This window comes from Microtus oregoni, unplaced genomic scaffold, assembly GCF_018167655.1.
Source record: "Microtus oregoni isolate MIOR12 unplaced genomic scaffold, Mior012 000018F_ref0000195, whole genome shotgun sequence".
NCBI classification, from domain to species: domain Eukaryota; kingdom Metazoa; phylum Chordata; class Mammalia; order Rodentia; family Cricetidae; genus Microtus; species Microtus oregoni.
The window spans coordinates 14,981,390-15,008,700 of NW_024543077.1; the positions used below are offsets into that span (position 1 = coordinate 14,981,390).

The 27,311-nt window shown below is 41.8% G+C and overlaps 1 long non-coding RNA gene across 1 annotated transcript in view; it reads left to right on the top strand.

Annotated features, from left to right (window-relative positions):
- Positions 1–7,703: 7,703 nt before the first annotated feature.
- LOC121459073 overlaps positions 7,704–27,311 on the top strand; it is a 37,912-nt gene continuing 18,304 nt past the window's right edge. The window contains exon 1 of the long non-coding RNA XR_005975899.1: positions 7,704–7,739. This is a non-coding gene — a long non-coding RNA (uncharacterized LOC121459073). The remainder of the gene's footprint in view (positions 7,740–27,311) is intronic.

A 27,311-nucleotide genomic window follows, 5' to 3' on the forward strand; every position in this document is an offset into this window, starting at 1 on the left:
AACACAACTGGTCAAAATGCAGAGACCAACTGATTGTGGGTGCCAATCAATACACCTATCCCACAACTCCTGCACCTAGGTAGGGAACATTGTAGAAGAAGAGCTCTTCCAGTATGTCAGAGCCAGAGGACCAGGAAATGTGCTGGGAGGTTGCAGCTCCTAGAAATGACAGGGAAGCTATGTCCATGATACCGCAACAACACGTCTGCCAGCCCAAGACCTGAACAATGACAGTACACCACACATTCAGATGGGGAAGGCGGACCTTTTAGGGGTTCCCATCCCTAGACAAAAACTAGAGGCAATTAAAGACTGCTGAGATACAGAGAGTTGGTCTTCCCAGGGGCAATCCTGGTTATCTGATACCAGTGGTCAGCCCTAAAAATTGTATTCACAAAACCAACTCTAAGTGGACTCAGCAGGTTACACTTACATGATTATGTGTGTGTATAACAATAATAATCAAAGCAAAAGAGGCCAGAGAGGATGTGAAATGAGTGGACATAAGAAGGGCTGTGGGTAAGAAAACAGAGCAAAAATAATAGAATTTTATTTTAATTAAAATTGAAAAGGTTGATGTTTGGAGTATTTTATTTTTTGAAGTAATCCTGGGAATACCACAAATGACTAAGGATACGTGAAAGGAATTGGCAACTATCAATAGCAAATGCGTTCAGGGGTGGTTATCGCTTGGGAAGGTGGATTCCATTCTGACAGGGACCCTGTTAGAGATTTTATTCCCAGCAAGGGCCAGGGAAACTGGTCATCTACCGTGTGCCCCTGAGAGTTGGAGGTTTTTTGGATGTCTTGACTCACCACCATCCTGGCCTCCCTGGAGGTGGGCAGATCCTGCTCTGAGACAGAGGCAACCCACAGGAAAAGACACAGAGGCCTGAGCTAGGTACTGACTGGTCATGGAGAGAAGTGTTTGTTAAAGCTACAGACACAGGGAAAGGGTGTTCTAATAGGTCACCATCTGTCTGTAACAGAAAACTATCAGAAACGAGGATGCTGGACTTGGGTTCTCTCAAGTTAGAACTCATTCTAGCAGAGACCACAAGATTACATTTTTAGATCCCTGAATTGAGGTCTCTGGCCTGAACTCAATTTAATTTTTTTTCTTTCAATTTTCTAGCACCATGCTTGGTGTTGACCCCAATCCTCATCTCCTGGTGGTCCTATTACCCCCATCTCCTAAAGCTCCCCAAATAAATTGTATCAGAATACACTAGTAGCTTAATTTTATCTAGCAGTTCTACCGACAAGGTTCTGTTTCTCAGTGAGAAGTGTGTGGGGTGAATGACTGTTTGAACAGGGCAAGAAATTTACAGTTGGTTTCTATTAGGATTCAGCTATGCTCTGGGCATGTTATTGTTGCTAGCGGGCAGCACCTTTCAGAAGATATTTTGCCCAAGGATTAAAGACGATCCTGGCAGATAATTATTATAAGGGATGAAGAATTCAGAGGTAACGCTGATACAATAATGATGGCTTAGTCATCCGAGTATGGTCATTTTGAGAATGGTTACGTGTCAGTGACACAGACTTGCTTCCAGCTCTGGCCTCCCTTGAGGTCATGTCTTAGTCCTTCAGAGAGTTGAGAGGGTAATTAGAAGTGAGCATTAAAGGTTGTTTTGCTAAAACTAAGGATGTACAAGCGCCTTGCTGGGAGGCCTCTATAAAAGAGTGAGTACAGACAGACACAGGAGAGAGGCGATCTCTTCCAGGAAAACTGGAAAAAGGCAGGAGAATTTGGAAGTCACAGGCATTTGACAAGGTTTCTCTGCTAACACAGGCGAGGGGTCCCCAGGAGTTAGTGATTGATTGCTAGCTGTGTCCTGATGAGCTAGGAGAGGAAGCTGTGAATTCAAGTTATTTGATTAGCAAAACCTCAGGAACAGGGTAGATGGAACATTCTGGTAGGTAGCAATAAGTACACTCATTTCTGTTGGCAATACAGCTTCTGATAGTTGTATACTGCCTTGATAAAACCCCCAAATGAACAAGAACTGGGGAACTGATCTCTCTGACTTTTCTCATTGCTATGATGAAGCTCTTAGCAAATGCAGTGTAAGGAAGCATGGGCCAGCTTTGGCTCACAGTTGAGGGGACAGTCCACATAACAGGGAGAGATGGTGGCATAAATGTGAGGTGGTTGGTGCTATTGTGTCCACAGCAGAGAGTTCAATGTTAGTCCTCTGCTTGCCTTCTCCTTTGCTCCAGTCTAGAATCCCCATCCACAGAAAGGAGCCATCCACATTTAAAGTGGGTCTTCCCTCTTCAGGTAAACCTTCTTAGAAACACCCTTAGAGACACACCTAGAGGTAGGTTCCCGTGGCATTGTTGGGTTCAGGCACTTTAACAATGACCACTAACCATCAAGGGTTCTAGCTCCCTTGGGATAAAGGAATTATTACTTCTTTCCTATTTGATGTGCATCAAGAAATAAATGCATGTATGAAAATCAATACTAGATGTCTAAATGGCTGACTTTGCAAACTTCAGAGAGAATAACTTACCACTAAGTAAGACTTTAACTATCGGCCATCACTTCAACACCATTGGTTAATAGTTTCTGAGCAAGCTTCTTAATATTCTGAGCCTCAGATTCTGTCAAATGAATACAAATGCATGACAGAATGATGCTACTGTGAACATTAAAGAAAATAAGGCACATGTTGAGTACTGCCTGGGATGTAGAAAATTCTTCATAAGAAGTTACAATAATATTACTAATTATCAATATTATTGCCTTTTAGTAAACTATGATTATGATACAAAGTTCTATCAAGGCACTCTATTCCATTTCCTAGTTCGTTGGTTTTCTGCCACGTAAATATTTAATACAGCCATCACATCTCAGCCTTAAAGAATTAGGTATATTCATTATGTTCAGTTATTTATCTATTTTGACTCTCTTAAGAAGAATCCAGAGATTAGAGCCTCATTTGCTTTAATGTGAGCAGTGCTGACGTTTCCTGTCTGTTTTAGCTTTTCCTAATGTGAATATTTTGGAGCGAACTCGGTGGCACAAACCAGTATCTGCCATGGCTTTCTCCTTCTAGCCCCTTCGTAAGCTGCTTGAAGCAGGTTTCTCTGGAGCCATGTGAGGTGTGCGCTGTCTGGAAGACAGAGCTATTTTTAGCTCGAAGGTAGCACCGTGTTTTCCCTCCTTGGAAAATTCCTTCACTTTTGATGAAAGCCAAATCTTGAAGCCGGTGGTGACAGATTAGGTCCCTAATTGCTGTGCTGCTGGAAATCAGGAAGCCATTGCTAATGGTGCAAATAGCAACCCGAATTTCACCGGAGCGGTGAGACGAGCCCCTCAGTGGCCTCGGCCGAGAGAACACTTCTTCTAAAGAGCCTGGGAAAGCTTGTGAGGTGGTGATAATAAAAGCAGCATATGGTCTTTAAGGAATGTTGTCATACATGAGCAATATGCTGGGGGAGCGGTAATGAGCATCAGGTGTATTTGGCTCAATGCCCCTCCACTGAGGGAAGAGGAATTTGCTTTTATGCACATGCTGGAATGTGATTTTGCATCTCTGGTATTTAAAAAAAAATAATTTAAGGGCTACGTTATGTTTTTACTCCTTATTTGGAAACTCTCCTGGCCAGCATAAGAAAATACTTAAAAGATCTTCAAAGGCATACTGTAGAGGTTTGGAGAGCATTTGGTTTGGCTTGAAGCAAGTTTGGCTAGCAAAGTGACAGGCACACAAGAAAGAACAACAGGTGAAAAAATGTGGAGTTCCTTTCATCCTTCAAAGGATTTTCTTGATGAATTGAAACAGTCATGAAATAAGCACTGGCCTTGGTACCCAGTGGCCGGAAAGGAGTTAGAGTGGGCCAAATCCGAGTCAGGCCGGGCCTAATGAAAGTCAGGCAGCAAGCCTAGGCCTAATTAAATATGTACCGCCTCCATCTTCCCGCCCCCTTTTCTTTATCCTCCTTGGCTTGATTTTTAACAACAAAAAAAACCTGGTTTGTGGTAGAGAGATATTTATCTTTGTGTTAGGCAGAGTTTGGTAATGACTGGCAAAGGCAGACAGTGTCATTAGTAACTCATCAGAACTGTTATTGGCTACATAGATTTTTTTTTGAAGGCCTATTTCTTTTAAAAGTCACTTATGAAAATTCATACCTCTCTAAGTGAAAGTAAATTTGTACATCTTGAAGTCATCAGCTCGGACTCAGGAATGCAGTATCCGTTTGATACATTTGATAGCAATGATGTTTTGGATTTTAAAGCTGCTGACTGAGCAGCAGCAGGTTCCCAAACTTGGTAAAAAGACTCCCTGAGACCTGTGAGTCATGGATTATTTTCTGACTAAGGTCACAGGAGGAAAGTCTGTCTCAGCTCCTACACAACTTTAAAGCATATTTGAACAGTGAGATTGGTGTGGAGAACCGAACCTTTCCTCCCATGTTGCAGTTCATGGAATGGGTACGCTGAGGACCTGGGACTGGACCACAGAGTCCTTGGCCCTCAGCGGAGGACTTTCTGGTCAGTACCTCCCACAGAGAAGTTATTGCTTAGGTTATCCCTTGATCAGTTGAATATAAATAAGCTTTTATGTAACTCAGGGAGATAACAAACTTAATGTGGCATATTTGTGAAGTCCTGGGAGATGATCGAATTGTACTAGCTGGGGAGTCTGCTTCGTGTCTTTTTCAAAGCCTTTGCTTGGGGGATGACTTTTGAAGTCATTGGTGATGGCAGATTGAGAAAGCACTCTAGAAGCTTGTGTCTGGGGAATGGCGTGGATGAGACTCAGGGTGGATCTGCAGACTGCCCGTCATGACGACTATGGATTGAGCACGAGAAGGGTAAGAGGAGGGGGCAACAGTCAAATCCTGCGGTGGGTCACCCCTTCTAGAGAAATGTAAGAAGAACGTCCAGGCGCTGTCAAGGGAGAGCGCAAACAACAGCAAACAAGCCCCGTTCAGAAGAAGGCCTGCACTCTGCTTTTCTTATTAAGTTAATGAAAAGCTGCTCAAAACTTTTCTCTGGATTTGTGGATCCTAAAGTAGGCCAGAGGCAGGAAAGGAAGTCCGTGTGCCCTGTCTTCACTGGCTGTAATTGTTTTGGTTTTGAGCTTAGCGAACAGTTCTGCCAGGAGACGGGGTGCTTTGCTTCTCTCAGGCATTTGAAGAAATGCCCTGGTTTGTATCAGTCATACCTCGTTTTAGCGTAAGAGAAAACGTGTCTCTTGAAACAATTAAGGACCAGCAACTTATTATGAGAAGGAGTAACAAGCTGTAAGGTCAGTTTAGGATAGGTTTGAACAGTTAGTTAATCATTGTTTCCTCGTGATTAAAAACTACAGTACCGAAAAGCTTGTCAGAACCCGGTACTTGTTGTCTATCACTTCACAAAGAGTCCACAATTTCTTTTCCCTGTCAAGAGCCAGTGAACAAATAGTTTAGGTTTCCAGCCTTTGGAGCACGAATGTAGCCACAGACAGTAAGTAAACGAATGTGTGTCTGTGTTTCAATTAAACTTCATGAGTTCCAATTTACAAAAAGGAGGTAGGTGCTGGAGAGGGGGTTCAGCAGTTAAAAGTACATACTGCTTTTGTTGAGTTTAGTTCCCAGTACCCATGCAGGGTGACTGAGAACTGCCTCTAGCTCCACCTCCAGGACTCTGATGCCATCTTCTGGTTTCCATGGATACTGGACTCATGTGCACAAACTAACACTCGGACATACATATAAACACATAATTAAATATTCAAAAAGAGCTTTCTGCATTCCATGCTATTTTACCTCCCCGCTCCAGCTCTTAAAAAGTCAGGTATTATGGCTCATGCTTGCAGTCTCAGCATTGAGAGTGCTGAGGCAGGAGGATTTCAGGTTGGAGGCCAGCTTGGATTACGTAATGAGACAGTGTCTCAAACTGATATGGGAGTGGTGGGAGATAAGCTGTGTTTGTCTCCAGAGCATATAGAATCAGCCCCTGAGTCAGATGGGGTTCAAGAGCTATAGCTTGCTGACGTTGCTTTGGGATATAAGACCCTGCTTATTTACCTGTCTGTGAATTATTGTGAAGACAAATGCATTTTCCTAACTCGTAATTATTTTATAATTCAGACTCTGTAATTATTACTTTTGAAATGGTTGTTTGGGCCTTCGGAGGCCTGCAGCGTGGGTGCTAACTGGGAGGCCTGAGGGCTGGTGAGCCCTCTCAGTGATGCTCTTGGTCTGCTCTGCCTTTCGCCAGTGAAACAAACTTACAGTTTGGGTGGTGAGCCTAGCCTCTAATGGCTGAGCCAACTCTCCAGCATGCCTCCATTGCTGGTGGGAGGGCAAACAGGTACAGCTGCTTTGGAAAACAGTATGGCGGTTTATCAGAAAATTAGAAATCAATCTACCTCAAGACCCAGCGTTACCACTTTTGGGCATATACCCAAAGGATGCTCAATTGTACCACAAGGACATTTGCTCAGCCGTGTTCATTGCAGCATTATTCATAATAGCCAGAACCTGGAAACAACCTAGATGCCCCTCAACTGAAAATTGGATAAGGAAAATGTGGTCAATTTACACAATGGAATGCTACTCTGCGATAAAAAATGACATGTTGAAATTCATAGACAAATGGATGGAACTAAAAAAGAACATACTGAGCAAGGTAACTGAGACCCAGAAAGACAAATGTAGCATGCACTCACTCATAAGTGGATATTAGACATAAAAGCAAAGGATAATCAGCCTGTATACAGTCCACAACCCCAGAGAACCAAGACAACAAAGAGGACCCTAAAACAGCCATAAATGGATCAACTTAGAAAGAAGAAAAAGACAAGATCTTCTGAATAAATTGGGAGTGTGTGGGGGGGAACAGGGAGAAAGTAGAAGGGTCAAGGGAGGAAGGAAGGGGAATGGAAAAAATGTATAGCTCAATAAAAACAATAAAAATGGACTTACATTATTTGTTATGATGAATAAATCTGTATAATTCTACAAAAGAATGGTCAGATGGAGTCTTTCACCATCTGAGGATGGGAGTATTGGGTTCCTCTTTATAAAGTTTTCGTGACAATCTGGCATGAGAAAATGACAAGCTGGCTCTCATGGGCAATCTTTCATTAAGAGAGTTTTTCTTATGGATCTTTCTAGTGGGTGGAAGACAAAAGACCTACTAGGATCCTGTCACAAACCATCTAACAATCACCTGGCCTGAAGGAGCTTGTGTGTGGTAACGGGTTGTGATAAGATGCTGTGGGACAATAATCTTATACCCTGTAAAGCTTTGTCACTTGTACTGGTTTAATAAAATGCTGATTGGCCAGTAGCCAGCCAGGAAGTATAGGTGGGGTGACTGGAACAGGAGAATTCTGGGAAGAGGAAAGGCTCAGTCTGCAGTCATCACCCAGACACAGAAGAAGCAAGATAAGAATGCTCACTGATAAAAGGTAGCAAGCCATGTGGCTAACACAGACAAGAATTATGGGTTAATGTAAGATATGAGTTAATAAGAAGTCTGAGCTAATAGGTCAATCCGTTTATAATTAATGTAGACCTCTGTGTGTTTCTTTAGGACTGAACGGCTGCAGGACCAGGCAGAACAGAAAGCTCTGCCAGCTCTTCTGTGGGGAGAACCAAGGACTTTGTTTTCTAGTAGTAAGCTAATGATGGAGACATATGCTTGTGTGGTGGTTTGAATGGCCCACACAGGCTCATGTTGTTGGTCACCAGAGAGTGGAACTATTTGAAAGGACTACAAGGTTCAGGAGGTATGGTCTTATTGGAAAAATGTTGTCATTGGGGGTGGGTTTTGAGGTTTCCAAAGCTCTTGCTAGACCCAGTTCTCTCTCTCTCTCTCTCTCTCTCTCTCTCTCTCTCTCTCTCTCTCTCTGTGTGTGTATTCTCACTCACAAATGGTGCTTGCTGACCATTAAGAAGCAAGTGCTTACTTGGGGTATAAAAAAGTGTTCTTCAAGCATATTTAACCTGTTTTGATAATAGAAACAGAAACACACACACACACGGGTTTTCAGATTTTGATAGATGACAATATAAAACTTAAATTGCCAACAAGTGGGTGTAGTTAAATAATTGAAACAAACTGTATATGTGTCTATACCTAGAGATTTAACGTTTAAAATCACCCCTCCACGTAAGGATTCTGCTTCACCACGTTGGTTAGCATGAGATATAATCAGAAAGTGCAATGTAGTCTGAAAATGCGCAGCTGTTTGTTTGGTTGTTATATTACAGTAATAACCGAGTATTTAAAATGTTTCTTTTAAGAGAGTCGCTGACAATGAAATAAGAATTTTTGCAAGTGCAACCACAGGCCATTGTTGAAAAGCAAAGATGACACAGTTATCAGTTTTTGCCAGAATCTTCTTGCAGCTCAGATGACTGGATCTGCAAGAGAAAAAACGAGGAGAATAGAAGGAAAGTTGCTATTCCCAAAAGGTTTCCTGATGCTGTGCGAGGCAGGAATAAATGTAAAAGACACAAATTCTGCTAAAGTGGGTTGCCTGGAGGTCATCCATCTGATTACATCACAAAATGCTTTTCCTTTTGTCTCCATCTTGGTTTCTATTTTTATCTACAAACGGTAATGAATAATGTGTAAAGTGATATAGGATGGTTAAAGTGCATTCGTGTGGAAAACTGAGTGTACGCAGGTGGCATTTTCCCCTTGTAATCTGGTTTCCCTAGGCTAGCCCATCACTTTTCCTCTTGTTTGGAGGAAGAACACCGAGAATTCTCCCTAGAGAGGAGGGAGGAGATAAAAAAGAGAGATTAGGTCAAGATCTAGGTGCCAAAAAGGAAGGAGAGATGTGGGGGAAGGAAGAGAGAGAGGGAAGGAGGGGGCAAACGAGAAAGCAAAGAGGCAGGGAGAACGAATGCCAAGAACTCAATCCTAGTATACCAACCTCACAGAGGTCGAGGTTCGAAACCTCAGAAAGCCTTTAAGAGAGGCAACCCCACCCTTCCCCACAAGAACAAAGACAGATGTGAAATATTTTGAGATTAATGGCTTTGCAAAGCAGAAATACTGGAGCAGATTGGTGTGGGAAGAATCTACCCATGTGCGTGGTGCTGTTTTTGGTTGCTCCAGACTTGTGCAGGATGTGTACGGAGTCTATAAATTCACCTTATCAAAGTAGTGGAGGGATATTTAAACATTTCTAATAGCTGGTGATCCTGAAATGGTTTAACTAACATTCTTCTACCCACTAGACCAGTGGTTCTCAACTTCCCTAATGCTGCAGCCCTGTAGTACAGTTCCTCATGGTGTGGTGACCCCAGGCATAAAATCATTTCTTGTTGCTACTTCATAACTATAATTTGGCTACTGCTATGAATCATAATATAAATATCTGACATGCAGGATACCTGATATCTGACTCCCGTGAAAGGCTCGTTTGACCCTCAAAGGGGTGGTTACCCATTGGTTGAGAACACTGCACTAGACAGATGATCCTGGGAAGGCAGCTAGCGCCCGCTATTAATGAGAAAGCTGAGAAACTCTCTTGCATCAGTAGCAGAAGTCTAACCCCGTAGAGATGCTCTGAGGGTTTTATTTGGTAGTTCTTCGAGAAAACAGGTCACGTCCACTGAGATTCAGTGTTTCCACTCTTGGACATTACCCTACAGCTTGCTTCCCAGCTGTTTGGATATTCCTTAATTGGACACTTAGAACTAACCACTACAACACCTATGTTTTTTATAAGATTAGAGTGGATGGCTCTAGCAGGGAAGGGAGTGGGAGTCAGGATGAAGCATTAAAGAAAAAGCAGTCCCCTTAATAAAATATGATGCAGGGCTTGTGAAGTTGGATGAGAGTTGATCGTGGGTCTAAGAGATCTAATTCATCCAACCCCGAATCTTTATTTAAACACAGACATGAGCAAGCTGCAATTGTCTGTCTGGGTCATGGTAAACATGGGAGATATTGAATGATGGGATTATTTCCAGAAGAGCCTCTGTCTTGTAAGGGAGGCCTTGCGAGGAATAGCCAGCTTCTCGGTAAACTGTTCGTCCATATGACATAAGCAGATGATTTCAGGGCCAGAATGGAATTTAGTAAAATGCTTGTTATGTGGTTCTCCGATGCCCTGAAAGATGAAACATTTACCCCCTGAGATTAATTTTTCACTGACTGATCAAACTCAATGTACTGTTTATGTTCTCTGTAACAGGAATTTTAAAGCACATAAATTTTTAAGAGAGAGTCTGGTATCCGAGAAGATACATTACTTTGATCTGAAGTAATTTGAAGTTCAACTGGGTGAAGCACTCCTGCTCCTTAAGCTACTTATTTATAAAATATGGATCTAGTTAATCAGATTTATAGTGGGAAGCTGGGGATGTTCTGATGACTAGTGATGGCGAAGGGCCTGGAAACGCTTTCCTTCCGAGGCTGCGGTATTTACAAGCCACAGGCTGGCTTATCACCGTCCTTTTCTATGTCTCAGTTTCCTTATCTGTAAAATGGTTGGATGAATATATGACTTCCTCCAAACTTTATTAAGTGCTGTGATTCCACAGGTACAAAACACAGAAAAAGTAAATCCCATTCAGCAGAACGTCCTTTCAACAGCCCGTCTGCGCTGTGGTCGGCCGAGAACAGCTGGCAAGCTCTAATTCCAGCGTTCTCTTTACATTCAGTGTTTCATTGAGTCACCTTGGCGTGCTCAGAGTCATTTCCTACTCTTATCTTTTCTTCCTCCTCCTCCTCTTCTTCTTAGGACCTCTTATTTTCTTTTTATTCTTATCTCAGAATATTTCTTATGTTTCAAGTCCAGTGCGCAAAGTGTCTTAAGTATTTCTGAGGTTGGAGTTTGAACAGTAGATGGTTTGCAGGTTCTCATCACTAGGATCCATGGCTCTGAATAGTTGCTCTAGGGTCTTCCACTACAAAGCATCTTATCTGGCGTCTCAGCTAGTGTTATAATACTGATGCTGATGCTGCAGATGTTGTTGATGATGATGACGATGACGATGCTACTCTATACACCTGGCCCAGATTCTTGAGTGCCTTCCAAATATCTGCATTCTTTTTCCTAATAGTGCCTACAAAATAGGGACTAACACCATTTCTTTTATAAAGGAGGAAACTGTGACACGGAGACATCAAATAACTTGCTTATTGCTACCCAGTTGGAAAATGGGTGGGCTAGGTTTGAACACAGGCTGATTAGTCCAAGAGTTCATGATTTTAGCCATAATATGCCTACTATCTCTCTAATAACACTGGAGCTCCAGTTTATACACACATTTGGATTATGGTAGAGAATTTTTTGAACTGTAGGTTTGGATTAGTTTCTCATTACTTCAGTGGTGGTGGACTCTTAGAGGAAGTTGACCTGAAAGGAACCCATTGACTTAGCTTCCTTCTGTTTCTCCCTTTAACTGGCTTCTAACAATGACAGTAGCTAGTAGCTTTTGAGTTCCTCTGCACCAGGCTGAGTGTGTTGGGAGTTAAGTTCTGATTATTGATGCCCACATGGAGTATGCTTGGTGATTAGTTCACCTCACTAGTGAAGACTTTGAGGCTCCCAGATGCTTTGTGTCTTCTTGCTGGTCAGATTCCCAGTGAGATCTCAAGAAACACCATCTGAATGAGAGGCCGTCTGTCTCTTGATGCTCGTGTCCAAGGGTGCTAGCACTAGTGAACCTGGGTGTCTCCATCCCTAAAGTGAGGGAATTGCTAGAATATCTTTTAACATCATATCCATCTTTAATTATTAGAGTACGCTTTTTCTAGGAGGTGTGATTCTCTGCTCCCTCCTGGGCACAGTATAATCAAGTGAAAGCATTGGTGTCCATCTTGTATTGGCTTTGGAGATACATAAATCTTATTAAACAGCCAAGCAAAGCAATACACAAGAACTAGATTTTTATTTTTATTGGAGTTATTTTAAATCAAGCATTATCATGTATGCTTTGTAGGATTTTCTTTCATTGGTAAGTATTGTCTGAGCCTTTTGTTTCTTCCCTTACCCACACTTGTTATGATACTCTGCAGACGAGACTTTCTGGAAGCCAGCACATGTAAACAGTGAATGTGTATGAGACTGTGTGGTCCTGAGGGTCATGCTTTTCGTATGCTCTTCCGTGCGAGGCAGTGGGGTGAATGCCCGGATGAGCGTGCTGTGGAATCCAGAGGTCAGCACAGAAAGTCTTCCTCTACTGCCCTACACATTACCAGCGAGAGACTGAAGTGTGCCATTTTTGTTAGACTAGCTGGCCAGAGAGCCCCTGGGAGCTGTTTGTCTTGGATCCAGCACTGGCATTACAAGTCTATACTGCCATACCTGTTTTTGTGTGGGTTTCAGGTTTTCCTGTTTGTGCAACAAGCATTTTTGCCCTCTGAGTCATTTTCTCAGGCCCCAATGATTGTTTTTATATAATTTATACAATTATTATCATTTATAGGACTTTGAGTAATGCCCTTTCATAAATATTGGCATCTAAGTCCAAGAGGCAAAGGGCACCGTTCTGCCCACAGCTCTCAGATTAGGGCTAGTGATGCCCAGTCAACAGTGCCAAACTAAGACCCAGTTACCTCATATCTGACCCAGAGGGACGGGGACAGAACTTTCCAGCACTGGATTTAGTGGGGTCAAATCCACCTTGTACATTTTTCTCATTAGTTTTGAGACCCCCCTCTCCAATTCTCAGAGAGAGAAGTATTATAAATTAAAATTTTCTCTAACAAAAGTGTGACCTTAGAGAGAAGAATGTGCTAAATCAGTTAAACTGTGCAGTTTAAAATTAAAATCTTTTAAAATGACTTCTAAAAGATGTCCTGAATTTCTAAGGCACCGGGAGCAAACTGTTTTAGGAAAACCTAGCAGAGGGGAGAGAGAGAGGGGGGAGGGGAAAGAAGGAGGAGGAGGAGGGAGGGAAGAAGGGGAGGGAGGGAGGGAGGGAAGAAGGGGAGGGAGGGAGAGGAGAATGACTTAGGTAGAAGAAAGGTTATGACTAATTGCCTGGGAATGGTTCCTAAGCCCCGACAAAGGGTGGAAAGGTGGGTGAGGAAGTGGGGGCATGTGACCCAGTGACCCATGATGTTGTATATATATTTCCTTATCATGTATCTTGCTAAAAGTGGAGTGTTGCAAAAGTGGCTTTAGTCTGCCAGAGAGACTCTTGGCCTTGGTCCAAAGCTAACTTAAGTATTATCAGAAATGCATTCTTTACCATGTATAGTGCTGGCGGGTTCTAATGAGGGCCAGACATTGCAGCCAATTGCGCAGGGCTGTCCATGCTGGGACCGGAGAGAACACCCCCTTATGCTGTCTGTCACCGAGAGCTTATCCACCAAGTGTGGCAGGTCCAGGGGACCCATGCCAAAGCGTTGTGAGGGACAGAAATCTTGAAAGGAGTCATCCGGTTTTCTTATTTCGGAGAAAGAAAATGATTTAAAGCTTATTTTTACTGGGGCAAAGCTATAATCTATTTAAAATTATGTATATGAATTATTTAAGACAACCAAGGGAATATGAGCAGGGCTCCAGGGGGAACTGTGCTGGAGATGGCTCTGGAAGGAGGTAGAGGGAGCACATTTTAGGAGTGATAATATAATGGGTAGTTAAGATAATAAGAAAGGGTTGATGCAGGGGAAAGGTGAGGAGGTCACAAGGTCAAAACATAGCAGTTCATGGTGTCCCCAAATTCCCAGGAGGCCTGCAGTTGGCATGGGAAAACACACATGGTTCCAAAGTACACTTTAAAACATCAAGTGTTCGCTGCTGTTTATTTGTATCGTGTTTATCTCTAAGCAACTCCAAGAGTTTATTTAGAATTCAGATTAGTCTTAATAAAAGCCAAATTAGCTAGGAAGGAAAGCTGCTGTGGAGCGATGAGGAGGCTCGGCTAGGGAGGGTTTGCATACTCTACTGGACATGGCTGGTTGATGAACGCTGAAACAGGAAGGAAGATACTTTCTCCTGTTCTCCAGCCTCACCTCACGACTTCTGACACCGGCTGTGTGATTTCTGCATGTCAAGCAATTTCACAGCCCCCCCCCCAGGTGTCTCACAATTCAATTTAGTTCTGACACTAACTGTAGTTAGTACACAGTCCACAGGTAAAGGCCCCATCCCACAGATGGCCCCTACTTAAAATGCCAGGCAGCAGTCAAAGTCAACGGGAGATCCCCCTGACACTTAACCCGAGTCGAAACATTGGCTAAATGGTTCCGAGAACTCAGGGAAGTGTTTTCCTTAGGGCTACTCATTTTTAATATAGGGATTCAACTCAGAATCAAGTGGATGGAAGAAATGCTTAAGACACGGTAAAGGAGAAGGACTATGGAATTCCATGCCCCTCTCCAGGCACATGGCCTCCTCATGTGTTCAGCCATCCAGAAGCTTCCAATATGTATCCTTTGGGACTTTATGATGGTTAAAATGTAGGAATGGATGAACTCAACCTGTAGCTCCTCTCTTCTCCGTTAGCTTCCAATCTCTAATCATAAGGTCGGTTTCAATGGCAGTTCTTCCCCATCCTGAGTTTATCTAGGAGCCCCCCCGCCATATCTGTCGATAAGGGATGCTTTTGACTTCAGAAGAGTCTATAGGTTTCAGAAAGTATATGCGATGAGGAAGAAGTACCATATACACACCCAAATAAACACATATGTCTCCATACACAATTTTTATATTGTATTTTATTTTAATATGTTTCTAACTGAAATAGAATTACATCAGTTTCACCCCTCCCTTTCCTTGCTCCAACCCCTCCCATCTACCATGCTTAGACGATTCTCACATCCTCCCCTACAACTCTCAGTTTGATAGCCTCTTTTTCTTTGGTTGCTATTGTTGCATACATGAAAACATATATATATATATATATATATATATATATATATATATATATATATATATAATCTGCTGAGTCCATTTTTGTTGGTGGTGTGCATACGATCAACCCACTTCAGAATTTTGATTATATCACTGTTTCACAGGGCATTACCTACATCTTCCTCGGCTTCCCCGTTAAAGTGATGGGCACCATGGGCACCATCAGGAGTTAATATACTCCAAGGGTTAGAGATGAAGCACAGTGGTAGATTGTTGTCTAGCATGCTTGGGGTTCTGGGTTAGATCCGTAGCACTGAGGAGGAGAAAACGTAAACATTCCAGCTGAACTGCTAATCGTAAAAGTCAATGTTCTGAAAACTCATAATTTCATTGAGGCTTTTGATAGAATTGTCTTTGTTTAACCTCCTTTGCCACATTTCCCAAAGTGAATACTTTTAATAGTATAACCTGGGAGAAAGCTGAAGACTTTCCCCAAAGTAACTCAGTTAAAGATAATGACAGACTAACTCTGGTGGTTAATAAAACCTGTACCACACTGGCCATATTTACTGTTAAGATAGTGCGAGTTCCAACCAAAGTTAAAGCTTATATTTGATTTTGGTGCTTATCCTTGAGGGTCACAACTTTGTACCACTGGGGACATGCAAACTTGGCTCTATGTTGGTCCCAAGCTTCCCTGTTTTTAACAACACTGAGATGACTCCCTTGGAGTCTTAAAAGGCACACACTGAAGACAAGCAGAAATCCAGTTCTCATGACGCTTTCTAAAGATTGTTTCAATCCAAGGCAAAACTGGTCTTTCTGGCAGAGTTAAAATAGCCAACCCTGAGAGGCATGTACTATAACCTGCCTCAGCTTCCTTTTGAGATGTTGTGAAGTCAGTGAGCTTGCAAACCTTTGGCCCTTAGTTGCTTTATTGTAAATTTTTGAGAACTTATCGAAGATATGCTTCTAAAGGATGCTCTTCCTTCATTTTCTGGGGTGAATATAGGAGATCATTGTAAAAGTCTAGGATGCATGCTTCTTATTCCCTGAGAAGTCCCATTTCTAGTCAACATGTCCAGATAGACAAGTAGAGTCAAGCCCAGGTGAAACTAACCTTCAGCAAGGATGAAGTTGTCAGTCCTGGGATGTTTCTCCAGAATTTCTGCAGCTCTCTGGGGAGAAAGAAAACATTCAGTTTCTTCAAGCCAATCTCTATGACAGCAGAGTTAAGTGGAAACAGCAGCAGCGTGGAGCGGTCATGAATGGGTTACTAGTGATGAGTCAAAGTGGAATTTCAAATGCTTGGTCACTCTCTGATACCAAGGACACTTTTTGCTTCTCACAAGTATAAGGGATGATAATAAATTAATGTATTGCCTCTCAGGAAACATATTTGCATTTTAATGGGGGTATCCTGGAGAGAGTATCAACCCAAAGGAGAAAATCGTATAATGGGATTTTCAGCCACTTTGACATAGCAGTAGGGAAGAAATTAATGTGTTGTGTGTGTATGTGAGTGTGTGTGTGTGCATGTGTGTGCGCGTGTGCGACTGTGAGTGTGTGCATGTGAGTGTGTGCGTGTGTGTGTGCATGTGTGTATGAGTGTGTGTGTGTGTGCTTGTGTGCGTGTGTGCGTGTGTGTGTGTGTGCCATGAATGTGTTTTGTAGAAAGGCTCCAGTCTTCCAATGCATCAGTAACTCTTAATTTACGCTCAAACATAAGCTTCTGGAACCCCTCTACTGTGGCTGCCATTAGAGTCTGTAAATCAGAAGGGATTCAGTCTGATCCTTCTATACAGTGGACTGAAACAGAGCTGTACTACTGTGGATTGACTGGCAGAATACATTGGGTGAAAGATGCAAAAGGCTGGGCAGTGGGCATGAAACACCACCATTACATGTAAATATATTTTTTATTCTAAAGGTATGTTTGGGTTTCAGTTAAATAAGCTGGAGGGGGCACTTTGCATCGGGTATAGATTTATGTCCATAAACTTGTATGAAAATAAATATGACTTTATTTTTAATAATAACAAAACAGAATCTAGCAAAAGACCTCAACTCCAGTGCTTGCCTCTATCTATACTTGGGTAGGGATTATGAGGAATAGTGCAAGCCTCATCACAGAGAACCACAACCTCCTGGGAAGACTCGGAATGGAAGGGGATCTTATCCCATGAAGTACCACATAGCAGGCTTTGGAAGAGCCTGAAGAATAAAGGAAAGGGAGATTGCTTATTCCAGGCCTGAGTATCCCTTGATCTGCTATTGCCTGGCTCCGTGACCTTGCTGGCTGTGTCTTAGTCAGAAGCTAACATTCCCAGATGACACCTGGCCTTCTGCAAACCAGGAATTCTAGGAGCGATGCTGTCATTTCTATTGCTGTCATGGCACCTGCTTAGCAAGCAACTTACGCTAAGTAATTCTGGAGAAGGCACGGGACGAAGAGCTTTGATGCCTTAATTTACCGTCTGCTCGTGACTGGTCCAGATCTCGGTCTGCATATTGTTCCATCGTGACGCTGCCTCAGCTGCTGTGTAGTCCAGGCTGGGTGGCTGAGTTCATTTGTTGCTTGGCAGGGTGAAAAATAGCATCCTAAAGTTTATAATTTGATAGTTATTATTGATAAAAATGGCATTTTTTAAATCATATTTTTCCACAAAAGTTACAGAAAACAGAAGACAATAAGGGTCACTCGTTTCAGACATAATCGTTTCAGATTTGGCTTATTTGTTTTTCTTGCCAACTCTATACATTGATAAATTGTTCATTTTTAAATGAGCATATCATTCTATATATACTTAAAATTCTAATTTTTATTTATTCTATATCAGAAATATCTCCTTACCTTTTAAGATTTTTAATTATTTGAAATTGCATAATTTGGGGGTTTCATAAAATTTCATTGCATGTCTGTCTCATAATTTGTTGAAGCAAACCTTTATAGTGCTGGCTCAGATTTACCCAGTGTGTCATGTGACTATTTTTTACTGATGTGCTCTGAAGGTTTCTAAGAGGCTCATGATGGCAATTAATTTCATATATCTATCTATCTAAGCTATGGTGCCTTGTTGCTTTTACCAATCTCTGGTCCTAATGTTTCTGTGAAGGTAATTTTTAGATATGATCAACATTTAAATCAGTTGACTTTAAGTAAAAGAGATTATTATGAGCACTAATAGTTGAAGGCCTTCTTTAGGGAATCCTAGGTTTTCTGGAAGAATGAGGAAATCCATTTCAAGACTGTAACATAGAAATTCTAGCTTCCAGCTTCCCAGTGTGGTTTACATATGTCAGCCTGAGATGGCCACATCATTTCTTGTGTGAGCTTCCAGCATGCAACGTTGCCTGCTGATTTCAGTCCTGCAAGCCTCCACCATTGGGCAATTCCTTGAAATAAAATACACCACCTGTTGGGTCTGTTTCTCTGATGAATCACAGTTGGCACGCAGATGAAATAGGTCCTATTTGCTTTGTGATTGCAGCCAGGCCCCTTTTCTCTATCCCATCAGTTAGACTGTCCACAAGAAGTCTATTATAAATTTTCCTAATATTTATAGAATTTGCCTACACTCAAGACTTTTACTTTTTCGAGACAGGGTTTCTCTGTGTAACAGCCCTAGCTGTCTTGGATCTTACTCTGTAGACCAGGCTGGCCTCGAACTCACAAAGATCCACCTGCATCTGCCTCCTGAGTGTTGCAAGTTGCCCAGCACTTACACTCAAGTGTTATATAGTATAATTCCCATTCTCTGATGGTGAGAGATATTCCCTTTTTCGTGTGTTTGCTAAGATGCAGGGAGCTCCCCATATGCAGGCAGAATTATGACCTTCCCCCTCCTTCCAATTTGTCACTTCCCTTCAAATTTTCTCTTTTTCTCTATCTGTGAGATTTCTTAATTCTTTGTGGAAAGGACACGATATAAGAAACTTTGTTCTACCTTCTATGTCTTTTCCTTTATCTGCCTTCAGGGTGGCTGTTTCCTTCTTCTCTAGCTGAACAACGATTAATATTCCCTCCCTTCTTCCTAAAGACCAGAGAGATCATCAAAACAATTCTGCTCTCCCTTCTCCTGTTTCTAGGGATGTTCTGTATCCTGTTATTGCAATGGCTTCCTACTTAGTTGTCTTTAGGAGGGCCACCTCTCTACCTACACCGTGTGAATGGTGACTGGATCAGCCCTCATGTATTTAAAACAGACCTGGTCAGTAGATGAATATAGAACATAGAACAATTGAGCAGAATATCAGCTGGGCTTATATAACTCAATGAAGTCTGTATATTATTATTTCAATCTGGCAGCCTGTGTTTAGAAACTCTGTTTTGCAGGGGAAGGACACCTACAAACTCCCAACAATATGGTTACCTGAGCAAGACCAGCACAATGACAGTACCAGTTGACAAGCTAGTCTAGACACGACAGTCCCCATGCTCCCACTCCTAAAAGAAGAGCCATGGAAACAATGGCTGCCGAGAGAGGGAGATCAGTTGTGTCTGGGAATGAACTCTATAGAGCTTGTCTAATGCCAGGGGCCATCTCCAGACATGCACATAGGAGTAAAGCTACATGGACGCAGTTGGTCATATATACACGTGTGCACACATGTTTGTATGTGCATTGGGATATAAATGAGTAAATCAACATATTTGGATGTTCTTGGGTATATTCTCATAGATGTTCATACATGTAACAATAATGGGAGGGAAATCTCAAGGGAATTGCATAGGGAGAGGAAGGGTGTAAGGATGCTGTAAATTCAGTGCTGATGCATAAAATTCTCCAAAAAAAATTTAAAAAGTCATTTTGTTGTATCAAAATTCTCTGCATAAAATGTAGCTCAATGGTGGCCATTGGACACTTACTCAGATTCATGTGGTATATGAGTTGCCTCAAAGACACGAAGTTCATAGACATACATTAATAACTCCAGAACTCAGAACTGCAAAACATCGGCCAACTCCAGGTTCACGTTTTGCTTCCAGTAAATGCTATTTTGGCTGATAGTTACATTAAAATTACATGGAAAATGCAAATATTCAAGGTAGAAGGCATGTGACAGCGAATTCTTTACCTGTCCAGGATTATTTTATCCTTTGATGACAAGAAGATGTGGCAGCTTGGCACATTTGGGATCCCAGAAGGCAATTCGAGCCAGACAGCCCGTGAAAGGCGTTATCGGGCAGAGATCTCCAGCGACTGAGGAACATGTGGTGAGCATGGCGCTCAGAAAGTAGAAACCTCGCATTTTCTTCTCCTGGGAGTACAAAGTGTAACGACATCTAATGTCTTTTGTAAAATCCTTCCTGTATTTCTTGTTCATGCATCCAAATGGCTGTTCTCCCAAAAGGCAAACATAGTTTGAGTTCCAGAATTTGGATCTAACCTCAGAGTTTCTCTAAACACCACCCGTCTGATGTTTCTTTAATATGGAGATTAACTGCAAACATGAAATTAGCTTCCTTGGAACATTCGCTTTGAACTCAGCTTTCCTGCTACTGAGGAGATGATCTTTTGAACTGATGCCTTGCCACATGGCCGGTGTGTTCAGAGCTTGGATGTCGGCCAGCCTCACTTAGCCCTTCTTCTTTATTTAGCTTGCTCAATATTATTGGCAGGTTGCTTCCACCAAGACCCATATGTTCTGAAGGGTTTTTGATAACTTCAAGTAGATTCGATGTCTTTCATGGGAGTCTGTGTTCGCTGGGTAGAAAGACTGAAGTGCCAATTATCATAGCAGCAGCAGAAGCTGAGTTGCTTTTGTTTCATTGGACATCGAAGGGAATAATACGTAGGCCCTGTGGTTGGTTTTTTGAAGCAAAACATGACTGAATTACTTTGGATTAAATGATGTATCCTTCCCGAATGACCTTGGAGGCTATCTAAGACTGTGTCAGTTTTCTCTAGTCTTATCATTTGATGATCAGCTTTATCATCCAGGGAGAATTGAGTTTTATAGTGAGCATGACTCTTTGCTTCTATGTTGGCGAGTGTATGAAAGCAATGCGATCTGCACCATCCATTTGGAAGCTTCTGGAACCTCAGGATAACCAGAGAATAACAAGATGGAAACATCTAGAGATGCTGGGTTGTTGCGTTGGTAGCCTCACACATTGCTTTCTTAGCATTATTCTCATTCATAATGTGGAAAACTGTTCTTTTCAAGCCTGTGAATATTAGGAACAGCACCAACTAGGTATCTGAAATGTCCTTCTAATTCGCACATGGCAAGTTTATTGGATGATGATTTGATTGTGTAAAAACAGCTTTAGCGATTCAGTGGTGGCTTTTATACATGTTGGGAGTTATGTGTGGCATGACTAGTCGTCTTTTTAAAGTAAACACAGCACACAGTACTTTAAGCCTAGTAAAGCAGAGACGTATCCTCATTTTGTGCATTTTCCATCCTCAAAACTAAAGTGCCATATGCTAGCTTGTGAAAGTATAGAGAATTAGAAGGCTGTGTTACGAGGATGGAAGCAGTAGATAAAAAGCTGGGGACTATGGGACATTCCATCACTCAGAAGCATAAAAGGAAGACAGGGTAGCCAGCAGAAGAGAGCAGGTAGTTGTTTTGTGGGAAATATAAGCTGGGCAAAGATGCAGAGAATCATCAATGCTCAGGGTTTTTTTTTATTTTAATGATTGCTACTTTAATGATCTTAGACAAAATATTTTCCTCCAACATATAATTTCTTTCACTATCTAGTACTTATAATACACATTGGTGGACATTAGTCAGAAAACAATTTTACAGATATTTTAATTTATTTATTTTCTTTTTGGGGGTGATTTGGAGACAGGTTTTTGCTGTGTAGCCCTGGCTGTCCTGGAACTCACTCTGTTGACCAGGCTGGCCTCAAACTCAGAGGTTTGCCTGCCTCTGCTTCCTAAGTGTTGTGATTAAAGGTATGTGCCATCACACCTGGATTTAATTTAAATTTTTTTAAGTTAAATTTTCCATAGGATTAAACTCACTTGCCCCTCATGAATCAGGTTGTAGTAATAGGGGCGGCGGCGGGGCTGTGTCCCCAACACCCCAGCCGCCTGCCCGGCTAGCTTATGCCCCGAAATAATTACACTGACACTGTATTCTTTTAAACACTGCTTGGCCCATTCTCTTCTAGGCTAATTCTCACATATTAATTTAGCCCATTTCTAATCATCTGTGTATGGCACCCCAAGGTGCGCTTAACAGGAAGATTCTAGCCTAGTCCATCCTGGGTCGGAGCTTCATGGCGTGTGTCTGCCCCGGAGCAGGGCATGGCGTCTCTCTCAGGCGTCTGCTCCAGAGAGGAGAGCTGTCGAGACTGACCCCACTTCCTGTTCCTCCCAGCGTTCTGTTCTGTTTACTCCTCCCACCTATCCTCTAACCAATAAAATGGGCCAAGGCAGTTCCTTTATTAGCCAATGACCTTCCTCCATCATCAGGTTTTATTCAGAAACATTTTATATTTGATTAATTCATATGATTAAATGTTTGATCAGTCCTAATATCCTAATAAATGACTGGTCTGAATAACAGAAAGCAAGAAATCTTTCTTGGTGAGGATGGTATTTTATGACTCGTAAGCACTTGATTTTCAAGAATAATGGTTCTACCATCAACAACTGCTTGAGAAGCTGTATGGAAAAGGACTCTCTGTATAAGTATATAAGGGGGTGTATGTAAGTAGTCTAGTCTCTATGGGAACCCATATGGGATTACCGTGCACCCGGCTATCCCACTCTTAGGTATATACCTGGACGGCTCTGAGTCAGCACATCAGAGAGAATTGAAAAGCTATGGCAGCTACTGCACTATTAGTAGTAGCCAAGTTATAGAATAGACTTAGGCTCCTGTAAACAAATGAATCCATAAAGAAAATGTGACACACATGGAGCTTTATTTAGCTCTAAATAAAATTCAAATCACTTGATTTTTCAGGACAATGAGAGGAACTGAGATCATAATATTAAATAGAATAATCCAAACTTAGAAAGACAAACATACTGTGTGTGTGTGTGTGTGTGTGTGTGTGTGCGCGCGCGCGTGTGCGCGTGTGTGACTTTTGGGGACAGGATAGGAAGGAGAGGAGAGTAACAGGGCTAAGGATCTGTGAATATATCATTTTGAAACTTATTATTTTGTATGATAAACAACACACACACAACACACATATGTACATACACACACGCACGCACACACACGCATACACGCACGCACACACACGCATACACGCATGCAAGTAATAAGACCTTACTTAAAAGTGCTAGAATTAGTCAAGGATAAATACCTTTTCTTTTTTATGTAAAATAGAATTTTTTATTTAGTTTTCCCAAATCTGAGTTCTCTCTCGGTCCAATAAATCTTGTCGAATCTCCATCTTCTCACACAAGAGTGTAGAATGACCCTCTTACCAGCAGCAAATCGAAGATATGACACTTACCAAGTTGAGGAAGAAGCCTGTGCTGAAGTCAGGTTTAGTTTTGTAAGCTTTGATTGGTGCAGAATTTTCAAGTTTCTGTCTATGACCTGTTCTTGCTCATATTATGAAAGCAGACTTTTTCTGTAGGGGAGACTATTTGGGAAGAAGAGGAGGAAAGGACAAAAGTGGTCAACAGAGGGGTACATATAACCAAAGTGCATTATGTATAAATGTCTGAAGATCTCATAATGCGACCCATTTTTTTGTATAATTAATTTATGCTAATGCAACCTAAAAAAGCAGAATTATTATTTTACATTGAAGTTTTGGTTGAAGTTAGCACTAAGTGTGCTGGGCATACTACAAACATTGTTTTATGAAGTCATTTATAAATTTCAGAGGATCATGAAGTTTAGGTAAAACTCCAGAGGCCATACAGTGAGTGGAGACAGAGCTAGATCATGCCCGGGGCAGACCCTCCAGGCTCCATTTCGACCATTTGGAAAAATGTCTACTTTTGTTCTGTACTTTACCATGTTTCCTTTCAATGCACCGGTCAGCTGCTGATCTTAAACCGCACACCCTTCTTGTGTTACTTGAGTATTTCTTGGCCATGTCTGGCAGGACATGTTTGTTTAGGGTATCCCAAGGGTACTTTGACTTGAGAACTATTTGGAAGCTCTTGGATGTATTTTCAGGCTCTCTCTTCTGATCTTTTGGTATTTCTGAAAGAGATGGCAACACCAGAGAGTCATGAATGTTGGACAGAAAAATCTAGAACCTTCTGTCTCATACTCTTTTCCTTATTGGTTTGCCTGAAAATTTCAAGATATTATTTTTTTTTCTGCTGTGTAGTACTTCATTGTATAAATTTACAACATCTTCTTTGTCCATTCTTTGGTCAAGGGGCATGTAGGTTGTTTCCAGATTCTGGCTATGACAAATGATGCTGCTATGAACATAGTTGAGCACATGTCCTAGTGGCATGATTGAGCATCCTTTGTATATATCCAAAAGTAGTATTGCTGGGTCTTGAGAAAGGTTGTTTCCTAATTTTGTGAGTAATCATCATACTGATTTCCAAAGCAACTGTGCCAGCTTGCACTCCCACCAGCAATGCGGAAGTGCTCCCTTTACCGTATAACCTCTCCAGCATAAGCTGTCATCAGTGTATGTAATCTTGGCCAATCTTACAGGTGTAAGGTGGAATCTCAGAGTTGTTTTGATTTGCATTTCTCTGATGACTAAGGATATTGAGCATTTTCATAACTGTCTTTTAGCAATTTTATATTTCTCTGTTGAGAGTTCTCTGTTTAGGTCTGTACTCCACTTCTTATTGGATTATTTGTTCTTTTGATGACCAATTTCTTGAGTTCTTTGTATATTTTGGAAATCAGACCTCTGTCTGATGTGGGGTTGGTTAAGATCTTTTCCCATTCTGTAGGCTGCTCTGTTTGTCTTGTTGACTGTGTCATTTGCTTTATAGAAGCTTTTCAGTTTCAAGAGGTCCCATTATAGTTGTTTCTCTCAGTGTCTGTGCTACTAGGGTTATATTTAGGAAGTGGTCTCCTGTGCCAAAACATTCAAGTGTACTTCTACTTTCTCTTCTATAAGGTTCAATGTTGGTGGTTTTATATTGAGGTCTTTGATCCATTTGGACTTGAGTTTTGTGCACGGTGGTAGATATAAATCTATTTTCACTTTTCTACGTGTTGATATCCAGTTATGTCAGCACCATTTGTTGAATATGCTTCCTTTTTTCCATTTTATATATTTCACTTCTTTGTCAAAAATCAGGTGTTTGTTGGTGTGTGGATTGTTATCTGGGTCTTTGGATTGGTCCTCCTGTCTGTTTTTATGCTGATACCAGGCTGTTTTCAGTACTGTAGCTCTGTAGTAGATTTTGAAGTCAGGGATTGTGATGAGTATTATTCTTTTGAAATGTGTGAGGAATTTTTCTGGGATTTTGTTGGGCATTGAGTTGAATCTGTAGATTGCTTTTGGTAAGATAGCCATTTTTACTCTGTTAGTTCTACCTACCCAAGAGCATGGGAGATCTTCCCATTTTCTGGTGTCTTCTTCATTTTTTTTCTTCAAAGATTTAAAGTTTTTGTCATACAGGTCTTCCACTTGTTTGGGTAGAATTATTCCAAGATACTTTTGTTATTTGTAGCTATTGTGAAGGGCGATGTTTCTCGGATTTCTTTCTCAGCGCACTTATAATCTGTGTAAGAAAACAAAGAATTTTCATTGTGCCAAAAGCCAGCATTTCTTGGGAGCAGCTGAGACGTGTTCATTTGATCTTGATTTGAACATTGGATGAGGGGAGGAAGTGTTGGCTTCTGAGTGAGGGTAGACTGATCCAAGAGGAGAAGCAGCCGTTATCAGAACACCTGCTGACATGGGGTAGCATTTGCTCCATCATTGCAGACTCAGCGCACTGAGTTAGTCTGAGAAGAGTTCCTTAGGACACTTCTGTCATTTTACAGAGGAGCGGATGAAGCACAGACAGGTCAAATGTTTGCCCAGAGCCACACAGCCAGGAAGGGGTCATTCTGTAACCAGAGCCCAGTCAGTCCCGCTATCAGTCAGCCTCCATACAAACACAGTGGAGAGGGAGAAGCTGTGAGGTGGCAGACAGTGAGGAGAGCCGTGTGGCTTGGGAATAAAGGTCAGCGCGGGGGAATTGTGGGAAATACATAGCAAAGGAGTTGGCGGGGCCATGCTATGAAAGGCTTTGAGACAATATGAGCATAAATTTCCTTTGGCAGAAAAGAAGGGGACACCGAGGATGTCAGTGGGGAGCACTGTGGTCGGAGCTAGGTTGCAGGAGACTCAGACTGGAATGCTGTCAAGTATGGAGACAGGGAGAGGTGTGACTTCTTAGGGACCGTGTGTGACAGCATTGACAGTAATGAGGGTCATTACAAAGGGAAGGGGGGTCACAGAACCTAGGAATTCATTGGCCCACCTAGAAAGTATGTTAACCTTTGACCTCCGAGAAAAGCAGTGGTCACAAAGGGTTAACTGAATATGCCTGCTGTGGAGAATTCTTGGGCATTAACATTTTCTACTTTCCTTCAGTTGTATCGGATGTCCTTGTGATAGGAGAAACAGTAGAGACATCAAAAGTACCTTTTAACTCCACAATTCTTTCTAAATTTCTTTAAACTTATAGGCTATACTGCTGATTTGCAGACTTCAAAGTACACAGAAGGATCAGGGTCAGAGAGAAAAATCATTTCTTACAGAGTGATAAAATATGCATGCAAATCCCATGACCTGCCACGGAAATTATTTATGTGCTAATGTGACTTTGTAACATTAATTGCACAGCTTAATGTCCCCCCCACCCTTAAGTTGCTTTTTCTCAGAAGGCTGTGGTAAATAAGGTTTCTTTATTGTTTATTTATTTATTTATTTTTTGTGCTGCTTATGGATTCAAGACTGCCATGCCCTTCTGAGGCATTCTGGCCAGAACACTAAATGGATGCATTTCCTTGGGCACACGTGGGCGCTGTTATCCCTCAATTAGGTCAGCTTTTAAGACTTAATTAGCTTTTACTACCTAATGAGAACGTCATCTCAGCATATATCGGTCATAATTTTCTTCAGAATTAAAACGCTGGTCTTAAAATATTTTTCCGACATGTATGCATGTTCCTCTCCCACTCCCTAGGAGGGAAGAAACCGAGATAAATGCACAATAATGAACAGTCTCCTGCTTTATGTGTTTGTGGGATCCCATTAGTATCGGAATCTCTATGCTTCTGTGGATGAAAGGTTTGTTCTCTATTTGTGTGTCTGTATGCATGTGTGTGTCTGTGGGTGCTCATGAATGTGCAGGTATACATACGAATCTTACCTGTGCACATGAGGCCAGAGATCAATCAACCTTGGACTCTCATCATCAGCTGCCTTCCACCCTAGTTTTTGAGACATAGTCTTACATCGGTCTGAGGCTTGTCAATCATGCCAAGCAGGCTATCCAGGAAACATCAGAGATCTGCTTCTATGTTGGCAGCTGCAGTGAGGTAAAAATCAAGGAGCCCATGGGATTCCAAGTGTGTGCCAGCATGTTGGGCTTTCTCAGGTCTCAGTGGTGATTTCTTGTCTTAATT